The 11,316-nt window shown below is 39.9% G+C and overlaps 2 protein-coding genes across 8 annotated transcripts in view; one reads left to right on the plus strand and one right to left on the minus strand.

Annotated features, from left to right (window-relative positions):
- Nucleotides 1–11,310, minus strand: part of GNAZ (G protein subunit alpha z) — a 51,791-nt gene extending 40,481 nt beyond the window's left edge. For 3 of the 5 annotated variants that reach the window (XR_002443461.1, XM_021412862.1, XM_021412863.1), the window contains exon 1: nucleotides 10,510–11,198. The gene's annotated coding sequence lies outside the window, so the exon portion shown is untranslated. The other 2 variants (XM_021412864.1, XM_021412865.1) reach the window with 2 other exon arrangements.
- RSPH14 (radial spoke head 14 homolog) overlaps nucleotides 1–11,316 on the plus strand; it is a 79,305-nt gene that overhangs the window by 48,369 nt on the left and 19,620 nt on the right. The gene's annotated exons all lie outside the window — the stretch shown is intronic.

An 11,316-nucleotide genomic window follows, 5' to 3' on the forward strand; every position in this document is an offset into this window, starting at 1 on the left:
TGAGAACTGATCCACTGCAACATTTAACAGTAAGAAAGAGTAATTTGCAGTTTTTTTTTCTGTGTGAAGCAGTCCTAAGAGCTTAAATGAGAGTTTCACATAGCAGACAAAGTTACTAAGCACCCCCAGTACAAGTCTTAACAGCAACATTTCAAACGTCTGCTCTTTTGTTCTCTTTACTCTTTACGCTCAGTGACATCTCTTTTTGACTCAAATAACTGTGGTACTACCTAAAATTATCTTAAAGCTGAAAGGTGCTAATCTAGTTGTTAGTTTATTCATTATTCAGCAATAAATCCTTAGTTATTCAATTCTCATTTCTAGTATCAGCAAAAAAAAAAAAAAAAAAAAAAAAAAACCTGCTTGCGGTATCACTGAATCATACTATTAAAATAGCACAGAAAGCTAAAATTTTACCACTAGATTCCTAACTATTCTAGTTGGCGTTCCACATTTTACACATATGAGATAGTCAAGAAAAAAGCTGAGAAGTTATTTTATTTCTTTTTTCTCACTAAATATGCAAGATATGTAAAAACAACCAAGAGAAACATAATTGGGGTAAGACAAAATATATATGTGCTGGCAGTTATTCAGAATGTATCCGTACCTCAACTTGAAGGTCATACGCAAGTTTCTCAGTAAGGCACAGTAGGTCAAAACAGCACAAAAGCTATTGCAGCTGGATGTCTTCCAACTTCCAAATTCACTCTAACCCACAAAGCAAGTTTACCAGCTATGGGGCAATACTCACAATACGTAACAGAATGATAGTTTGTCTTCAAAACTTTGGCAAGTGTATGAGGACAGCGTCTGAGACCGCTCAGATTACTCAGCAGAAGTGGGGCGGGGAGGTTTTTTTGCACTTTCAGCTGTCTGTTCTTAGATACCTTCAGTTACACATCAGGCTAGAACTGGTATGATAACAGCTTGCAGCCTTCCAGGATCAATGTGCTTAGAAGTATAGATTTTGGTATGCCATGGTTCATTTAGAGCATACCTCAAGACTTTGAAGTTGAGATATCACAGCCAGTGTTGTAACTAGGAAAAGATCACGAGTACTGCCTCTCAGCGCCTCTTACAGCTCTTAAACATTTTTTTCATTTTTCCTCTTGTGACACTGAAAAATTCCTCACAGAATTCTACTTACAAAAACAACTCATTACACAATATCAACCCCTAAAGTTACAAACATCCCAAAAAGCAAGAAAAATAAAATTTCTTAACTCTACAAAAATTTCAAATGAGACACCTCCCCACCTCAACTAAAAGTAGATAAAAGAAATAACTAACCCCTTCACCCATCTGAAAGCAATTTGAGTTCTGTTTCAAGTTCTACCAGCTGGCAGCAATCCCATTAAAAGGTAATGCCACTGAAATCCACATGCACTAGCAATCTCATCTCTATCTATCTTCTGCACAAAGTACTTCAGAAGGAAAACTGGAAGCAACTCTTGCTATCCCTTTGTCTTCTGAAAGTTCCATATGTTAGGGAAATAGCCACTACAAGTTTTAAGTAGTTTTGTTGTTTTAGAGACACAGGAATAACATAGAAGTAGCAGAATAAAAAAATAGAATGTCATCACAATGTTGATTTTGTCTCACTGACTTTCTGGAGACAATTTTTGTCACTCCTTAAGAAGGAGGTAAAATTTTAGTTTGTGTTACTTGTGTCCATCATCAAGCAGTATAAATGACTGCTCTTTATAAAAATAACTTTAACTGCCCTTTCTCATCTTTTGCGCTGGTTGCAAAAGAGAGCTTCTCCATCAAGGTGAAATACAATTTTCTGAAATCTTTTAATCTAGGCCTTGTGCTGTTTGTATTCTGTTGATCTCCACCTGCCTCTGATCAATCCTAATACAAGCTGGATAAATTATCTGTAGAGAAAAATAGGATTTCATAGGGATTTTATAACAAGATAAGTCTGCAATACCCTTTTAAATTACATTTTTTAAAATATGGAATCTATAGTTGATGATTCTGACAAAACAGATGCAGACATCAAGTAAATGATGAGATTGATACGCTCTTAATATAACTCCATCAAATATAAATCTTTTTCACATCTTACGTGAAGACAGATAATTACCAGTGTGTCTAAAAAAATTCCATTTGCACATCATCTCTCAATGCTGAATATGAACAGCGCTGCTACAGACTGACAGCATTCCATCTGGCCTGTGTTACAAAAATGTTTATTTAACACTCCTTTGCAAGCACTTTATTATTTTCTTGAATTGACTTGTTTATGTAAGATTCTGATGAGTTCTGTGAATAATTGTTGACTGATAAATCATGAGAACATTAAGTATCTGGAATCCAAAAGTACTGTTATATAGATATGCTTTGGTTAATCGTGGACTACATATATTTGGAAACAAGCAACACCAGTATGAGTCACTGTCCAAATATACCAAAATTCTGTGTTTGGTCAAGACAGTAACACATTCAAAATTCTATCTGGTAATATTTTCTTGTTTCATTATAAAGTAGGTGAATTTTGGGGGACTGTACACCTTCTACATATAATTTACTCTGACATGTACAAACATAGGCAAAGCGAGTTAGAGTTTCATTTTAAAAAATACTTTTTGAAATAATTAAGATATTTCCCCAGTGTTATTCGGTACTGTTTTGCTGACCATGTAAGGTGGGACAGGTTAAATGGAATTTTTATTAGGTATGATCAGAAGACAAAAATATTCAGCAATAATTTGACAGCAAGAGGAAGGAAAATGTCACAATTATTTTACTTCAAAGTTATTTTCAGTGAGGACCAAAAAGTCACACCATCAGCAGGAGTTCTTACGTTCACTCAAGTTTTAAATCAAACTTTCTCGATTCAGCCTTTCTTGATTCTGACAACCAAACTTAAAATTTGTCTCCAGAAAGCTTTTACAGAGTATAATAGGGACACATCTCTAGCATAATAAAAACTCTAGTTTTGACTTACAGCTGAATATGGAATGGGAACAGCATTGGTTTTCATAGGCAGTGATCTGTACTTTTCCACTAATGAAAAAGAACAAGAACTCTTGCCTTTTCAGTTGGTCACTGCCCTGATAATATATGATTTTTTTTAAACATTTAAACACAGATATTTTCTTGAATAGGGTTTTTTCCTGCATTTCAAAGGTAGATAGATGATGCTGAGTAATTGTTCATTGCCTGCTCATCTTATAAGTGCTTTTTTGTGAGTTACCATAAACTTCCATTCAGTCAGCCTTTTCCATTTGATTCCTATGAAAGATGGGAGGAAAAGTATAGAAGTAATGTGGACTGTAGGATCATGAGAGGGTACCTTACTCTCTTAGTATTCACTTGAATGTCACTTGGGTGAAATTCTCCCAAAATAAAATACCGTAATTAGTAGACTGATTCAAATAGCTTGTTCTGCTCACTGAGAACTTCACCTTTGTTAATTAAGTTCACCGCATACTTTCAAGAGTTCTGAGTGACTGAGTGTCCAACTTTCCTTTTAAAGTGTATTTTAGTTACAGTAGGAGTTATCCATTTCTTTTAGATCAATTCTTACCAAAAAATTATCCTGCCTAAATGATTTCCAGATTAGAATACCGCAGTATTTTTAATTCGGCATTCATTGTTTGCCCGTATCAGAAGTCACAAATAAAAAGCGATATGAATTAGCCAAAAATACAGAGAACTTCAGTAGTTCTACTGCACCATACTTAGTTTAAAATCTGATTTTTGGAGAAATGTTTTTTCATGATCCAGCCTTCATTTTAGAGCTAGCTGTCTGAACCACAGCATGAATTATAAGTTTCCAGGTATGATCCCAAGAGGCCACAACAGCGATGGCTTTTCCTGGTATCAGTGGCTGCAGAATGGAGGAAAAGCACAGAGTTGCTAAGCCAACAACACAATATGGAGAAAGGCTTCTCTTGTCACAGACCAGGGGAATATTCTCCGTAAGCTCTGAATTTTAGTTTATAACTCTCTTGCACTGGCTGAGAACAGAACTGTAACAGAATCAATAATGAAATTATTTGTCTTGGTGGTAGGTTATTAGTTCACCAGTGTTTTAACTTCTACTTCATTGAACCACTTGGCACGGCAGCAAACAATTAGTCCTCTCTGGGAAAACAGAGAATTGTAATCTGCAGTGTTAAAACACATAGATTCCTTCCTCTTGTTGATGTTGATACCTGATATTTTCATTCTTTTTAGACCACTATACATTTAATTGACCTGTGGAAGCAAAGAATGTTGTACTGATATACGAACTGTGCATGTCAGCCTAAAGTCTGACCACATTTGAAACAACAAACAATCTCCTGAATTAATAAGTTGTTGAAATTACTATCCTCTTAATGTTCCTATAACTTGAAAAAAATAAATAAAGGCTTCAGTATTCTATTTCTTTTTATGAACACCTTTGCAAAAAACACAAACTTTACACACCTATGTAATCACAATCATGAGGCAAAGTTCAGATCTGCTTTTGGGAACGTTCACAGCAAGAAACATAATCAGAGGACTTATGCACATCTAGTCAGGGAACGGAAACAATATGATAATAGAACAATTGTTCAAATTTGAAGTAGGCTAACCTTAGAATTTTAAATGCTATCATAAATGTCACTGAATTACAAATTAAGGTAAGTTTATCTGTTCATGAACATAAATGGATTGAAAAGGAGGTAAAAACATGTCTCTGAAATTACTGATTAACGAGAGATTCTACCATTACTGAGCAATACAAAATGAAAGCACAATACCTTCTTACCAGTTATAGAAATATAAAAGTATCTGCCATGTGCAAAATGGTTTCTATTTTAGCATACTGACTCTACCAAATTTAAAAGGCCAGGTACTGAAAGGCATCCTAAGAGAAAATCTCCCTACCAAGAACCAGCTGGAACAAATACTGAGGGACACTGTCAACTCACTGGCAGTACAGAGAAATGCTCTAGTGCAACAGTGTTTAGAATGGATTTCATTACTATCATAAGCATTACTTTACTAATAGATTTTAATGCTTTAAATGATATTTACAATATATGGAAAAAAACTGTAAGTAGTATTGGTTTGAATCTTCTGCCATTACATAAATACCAGGGACAGTCAACAGCTATTCCACTTTCTTTCCTCATAAGACATCCAGACAGAATATATTTCACATATATGCATAAATAGATATTATATCTCCATATCCAAATAAAATAATAATTTGTTAATACATTCTAAATATTCAAATATTATGATGTGGACTGCTAGCTATCCAGAGAATAAACTTTTTATTAAAAAAACAAAAACAAAACACAACACAGTAGCATGAATTGCATTATTTTAAGCAAGACAATCTCCTTGATAACACTTCAGTATTCTTTTCAATCACATATATATTTCTCTCTTAAAGGAAGATGTTTAATGACCAGGTACTTACGCTATCCAAACAGCAAGCCCTCTCAGAGCTAAACATCCAGCTGTGTTTTTGTTACCATGCCATGACACTTCCATCAGAATTGATTACAATTCAGTTTCATTGTGTTTTTTCTTTCCACAACACAACTGTGTCAACTGTGTTTGTGTATCAACACTTGATCTGCTGTCTGTGTTTGTGTCAGTGCATTTTGGGAAGATAAAGGTAGTCATCCTAAATTGTCTCAGTAAGGCTCAGGAATACAGAAAGCAGGCATACAAAGGGAGGGCTCAAACACATTGGGAATACATGCCATAAGTAATGCCTGGATAAAAGACCTGGGTTACTTGTACTGTTTTAGTGGAGCCCTTCATCCACAGTAAAATAGCATTGTAAAGATACAGGTAGAGGACAAAGAGAGTATGGTAGCCTACTCACTATCAAAGAAAACAAGTTTGTTAGGTACGAGTAGTAAAATATGAAATATGGTGAAATATCTTGATGATTAGCTAGAAATTGGTTAAATTATACAATTTTTATCTTTTATATTTTACAGTATACAGTAAAAGTGGGATTCATCTGTCCAGATTTAGCATGTGCATGTAGGTGGCTACCCCTGAGCTTGTCACTCACCTTTGTAGTCAATGGGGACAACTGTCATGTCCAGAGGACAGTTCATCTCAGTCTAAGGTAGTGGTTGAAAAGTAGTTTGATTAACTGCACTGCAGGAATCTATTTTTCTCTCCATGAGCTATAAGGGAAACCTAACCAACTAACTCATACATACATGACCTATTATAAGTATCTGAAAGCGATGAGAATAATCCCTCCACCTGCCAAGTCCAGGGAATTACTATTGCATAAATCTACTGTGAAAATATCAGATTAACAAGATGTAGTTGCTAAGAAATAACTATTTGCTTTCTGGGTTTTATCATTCTTTTTTGCATCTCATAACTTTTCATGTATGCTAATCTCATTCCATTTTGAATGGGCATATGATGACAAGTTTTATTTGTCCCTGCACTGTATGGACCAGCTTTCGAATTGTGTATGCTTACTGGTTTCCAAGTGTGCAAACTATGCAGAGAAAATAATTTTGCTAACTTTCCTGTGGGGACAGGAATATAATGGTAAAAAGATGAATACTTAGAATTTGAATTCAGCTTTTCAAATTTGCTTCTTCATGTCTTTCTATTGGCCAACATGATCGCTGGTAATTTCACAGGCTATTTCTGTAGCATGGAATTGTCTGGAAATGTTCTCATACTTGTCTTTTTGATGTGATGACTTAGCAATCTAGACCAGAAACAGCCCTCCGGTGTAAGGGGCTTAGAGAGAAAACAGAGACAGAGGAAAATAGAATTTGTTGAATAAAACTATTACATGTCCAATGCTAAATAAAAAAATGGGACTCCGGGAAAGTTTCTGCTGAACTACAGATAATGCTCTGAACAACAGAAGTTAAAAAAAGAAACCAAACAACAACAACAACAAAAGCTGCAGCCTTCTGAAATTTTGTGATGTGTTTTGTTAGTTATGGTTTTAAATCTGTGTAACAGTAACAAGTGTTGGGAGCCTATGCAACATAGAAATGGTGGCCCATCAATAAGCTGTTTCTTCCATCCTACTTCACCAATACTCCTCAGTGTTAATGAAAAGCAACAGCTGAGAAAGAAGCATATTTTTCTCTATAGTTCTCATTTCAAAGGTTAAATTATGTTCTTGATTACAATGGCGTAATGCTAGGATAACTTAAATTGCTAATTTATGGCAACTTCTGATTTAATTGCAGAATAAGTAAGAGCTGAATTTGACCCTTCTATGTCACATTCTTTGTATTCTGTGTATCTGAAACTGCAAGAGGACTTTGAGAAGAGAATCAATTTTAGTTGGTTTGGATCAGACTAGTTTTTTCCAGTTACTATTCTTTCATCAATATGGCAGTCAAAATTTGGGCTTCTTAATCACTGATTCTGTAAAGCTTAATAAAAACATTAACTTTTAATATAATACAAATTATAGGTCAAATTCTCCTCTGAAGTAGACTGGAGTGAATTTATTGTAACTATTTAATGGATGTGGCTTTGTTTTGGATATATTAGGGTTCACAGGGAACAAAACTTAACCATTTTTTAAATACAAATAAAACTAAGTATAAATAATAGTATTTCTAAATATGCCAATATTTTGATTTTTAAGGGCTTTGCTTTAAAAGTTATCATAGATAAAACAGTTAATTACTTCTGTAGTAAGCTGTTACAGCTGAAGGTGAGTAACCTCAGCCAGTATTTTAGCAAAAACCCTAAATTTTCTCAGTAAGATTAATATTGTAGAATCATAGAATCACTAAGGTTGGAAAAGATCTCCAAGATCACCTATTCCAACTGCCCATCTACCACCAATATTGCTCACTAAACCACGTCCCTTACTACTACATCTACCCTTTCCTTGACCACCTCCAGGGATGGTGACTCCACCTCCTCCCTGGGCAGCCCATTCCAGAGCCTGAGCACTCTTTCAGAGAAGACATTCTTCCTAATATCCAGGCTGAACTTCCCCTGGTGCAACTTGAGGCCATTGTCCCTCATCCTTATCACTGCTACCTGGCGGCAGAGGCCGACCCCCACCTCAGCACAACCTCCCTCCAGGCAGTTGTGGAGTGCTATAAGGTCTCGTCTGAGCCTCCTCTTCTCCAGACTGAACCACCCCAGTTCCTTCAGCTGCTCCCCATAAGACTTGTGCTCCAGACCCCTCACCAGTTTTGTCGCCCTACTCTGGACACGCTCCAGGGCCTCGATGTCTTTCCTGCAGTGAGGAGCTCAAAACTGAACACAGTTCTCGAGGCGTGGCATCACCAGAGCTGAATAAAGGGGGATGATCATCTCCTGCTCCTGCTGGCAACACTATTTCTGACACAAGCCAGGACGCCGTTGGCCTTCTTGGCCACTTGGGCACGGTGCTGTCTCATGTTCAGCCGAGCATCAGCCAACATCCCCAGGTCCATTTCCTCCACGCAGCTTTTCAGCCACTCTGCCCCAAGCCTGTGGCACTGCATGGCGTTGTCGTGGCCGAAGTGCAGGACCTGGCATTTAGTCTTGTTGAACTCAGCCCATAGATCTAATCTTTCCAGGTCCCTCTGTAGGGTCTTCCTACCCTCAGGCAGATCAGCACTTCCACCCAAGCTTGTGTTGTCCGCAGACTTACTCAATCCCCTCATCCAAATCAGCAATAAAGGTATTTAAACAGGATGAGCCCCAATACCGACCCCTACGGAGCACCACTTGTGACTTGAGATTAAATGATTAATACTTTGATAAACTGATAATTTACAAATTAGAGTTTGTGATTCCAGCAAGGTCTTAGTGAATTTGTCATTGAGACTGTGACCTCACTGCAATCTGCTATGAAACTGTTCAACACTGTTGATTCCAGAGGGCATGGGAGAATCTCATCAGTGAAACTCTGCATGCTTGTACTGAGCCTGCACTGTCCCACTGACAGCAGGGACAAAACTTCCCAGAGTCCCATGGAAGCAGGACCATGCCTTTACACAGAGCTAGTTAGATCCAAGTCTCATTTTCAGTTACATAAATCTGGAGAATATCTTCTGAAATAAGTGGAATTATGGTGATTTAGCCCAAAAGAATTGAGAGTGATTTTCTTTAATTAGGTGGGGGGGGGGAGGGCAGATATAATTCCTTTCTGTTACCTCACTGCTACGTATCAACCAAGGCTCTATCTGCTGTCAAAATCATTATCTGCTTAAGTTGGAGAGGAAAAGCTGACTTCACCATTTAAGGATTTAAGCCTTTATTGTCTACTGAATTTTCTGTTATCCTTATCCCTCTGCTTATCCCCTTCCCCACATCCCAGCAGGTAGATTCCCTTAAGAAGAAGGGACAAATTTCTTTTTTCTGCTTCAGTCTAGATTTCTTAACATCTAATGTACCTTTTCCATTAAGATGTAATGCAAACCGAGGCAACCAGAACACTTTCACTTCACTCCTCCAGAACTATTTTTCCAGTTATTTTTAGAATATCATAGATAAATTGAAGCCCAAGGCCTGGAGCTGAAACACCAAGCTGCACCGAAGACCTGATGCATCTGATTGCCAGGCAGCAGTGCCTCTCAAAGAGCCAGCTCTCACCAGCAGTCAGTGAAGTTACGAGAACATAATCCTCAGACGAGGTGGCACATTCTTCACGCAGCAGAACTGATTCACCTCTGTAAGGCCCAGTGCCAGAATGAAATCTGTGGCCTCGCATGGAATCAGTCTGCCTTTCTGAGGGCATGCAGATGCACACAGAAGTGGGGTTCTTTGAAAACGCGAGTCCCTGCTTTGGGAGTGGCAGAAAGGAGATTTTATCCTAAATGCTCCATATTACTGAGATGTTTTCTCTTGATTTCACTTGTCACTGGCTTCTTGAAGACCAGAACTTCACTATTCTGTAAATGTAGGCCTACGCTGCAACAGTGTCCTCTGCCCAAGGACAGGGATCTGTGCTTTTGGGTAAGAGCTTTCAGCCTAATGACTTGATGGAGACGGCTAGGTTAAAGGCAAACACCTCTCTGTTCTGCAGAGCTGTATCCCTGCACCTGAGTCTCCTCAGGTGGCAAATACGTGCCCTGCAGTAAAAAAGCCACTACTTTTACCCGTGCCAGCACTTAAGCCATCAACTTGGATTACAAATTCTCCATCCATCAAGTCAGAAGCAGTTTTTTCCCTACGGAAGCACAGAGTACACCCTCATTTTGACCCCATGATCCACAAGTAGGCGCCCACAGCACCGCGGTTCTGCCTGACCTGCCGTGTAACCCCTGCAGCAGACACTCCAGCGGCCACCCGAAGGGTGTGACCCACAACGGAACAAAACATGGAGCCAGAATAAAAACCAAATCACGGCCGCGACAGTACCGGTAAATGGATGTAAAGAGAGCTGAATGGAAAAGCAGCGAGATTGTCTTGAATCTTGCATCGGAAAACGTTGCTGAGATAGGTCAGCAGCCTCCCGAGCAAATGCTGCAAAAACACATCAAGCAGCTTCTACGGGGAAACAGCCAAGAAAACCTCAGCTCAGTGCTACTGCCAGAAATTAAAGACACACACTTGTCTGCAGACCTGTATGCTAACCGAAGCGTTGGGTGTGTATGGAGGAATCCCTCACTCGAAACGCAGATACGAACAGACCATGGAACTTGTGGCTCAGCACCGCAGATGGAGCCGTGCACAGGTGCAGATTGATGTCATAAAACCTCCCGATCCCCCACATGCATGAACGTGGACGAAGCAGAGCACCCTCACAGCAAGCAGCCGCGGGACTCTGCAGACCCCCAGCAGCCGGAGGTTGCACCGGGAGAGCTGCACAGCCCCGGGGAGCAGAGCCGTGCGCGGGGGGTCCTCTCCCCAACGCGCAACCAAATGGAATCGGTACCAGAGCGCGGCGGCTCGGGGCAGCTCGGACACCGGCTGCTGGGGTCCGGGCTGGGAAGGGCGACGCCTGAGTTTTGTGGAAAGGGCTGGAGCTGAAGCAGAGCCGATAGGAGGCCAGCATCTCCGGAGAAGGTCATTTTAGTCGTAGCGGCAGCCGCCCTACCCTCGCTATTTTTCCTCTGCACCCAGCAAAATATTCCTACCTCACGGTGACGACCATCCCTTCCATCACCCGGCAACACCACCGCCGTTCGTTTCAAGATGACATCTATTCCTTCCCCCCGCAGAAGCCCCTTTTCATTCTGAAAACGCACGGGGACGGAAACGCTCTTCGCGGAGCTGACGGAGGGAGGAGGAGGAGGAGGAGGGAAGCAGAAGGCAGCACGCACTCACCTCGGCGCCGGGCCGGCAGCCCCCGCCGCCTCAGTCCATCGCCGCAGCCCCGCGCTCCTCCCGCGGCCCTCTCGCAGCGGCCCCGCCGCCCAGCAGCAGGCG

The sequence above is a fragment of the Numida meleagris genome, chromosome 14, assembly GCF_002078875.1.
Source record: "Numida meleagris isolate 19003 breed g44 Domestic line chromosome 14, NumMel1.0, whole genome shotgun sequence".
Lineage (NCBI taxonomy): Eukaryota > Metazoa > Chordata > Aves > Galliformes > Numididae > Numida > Numida meleagris.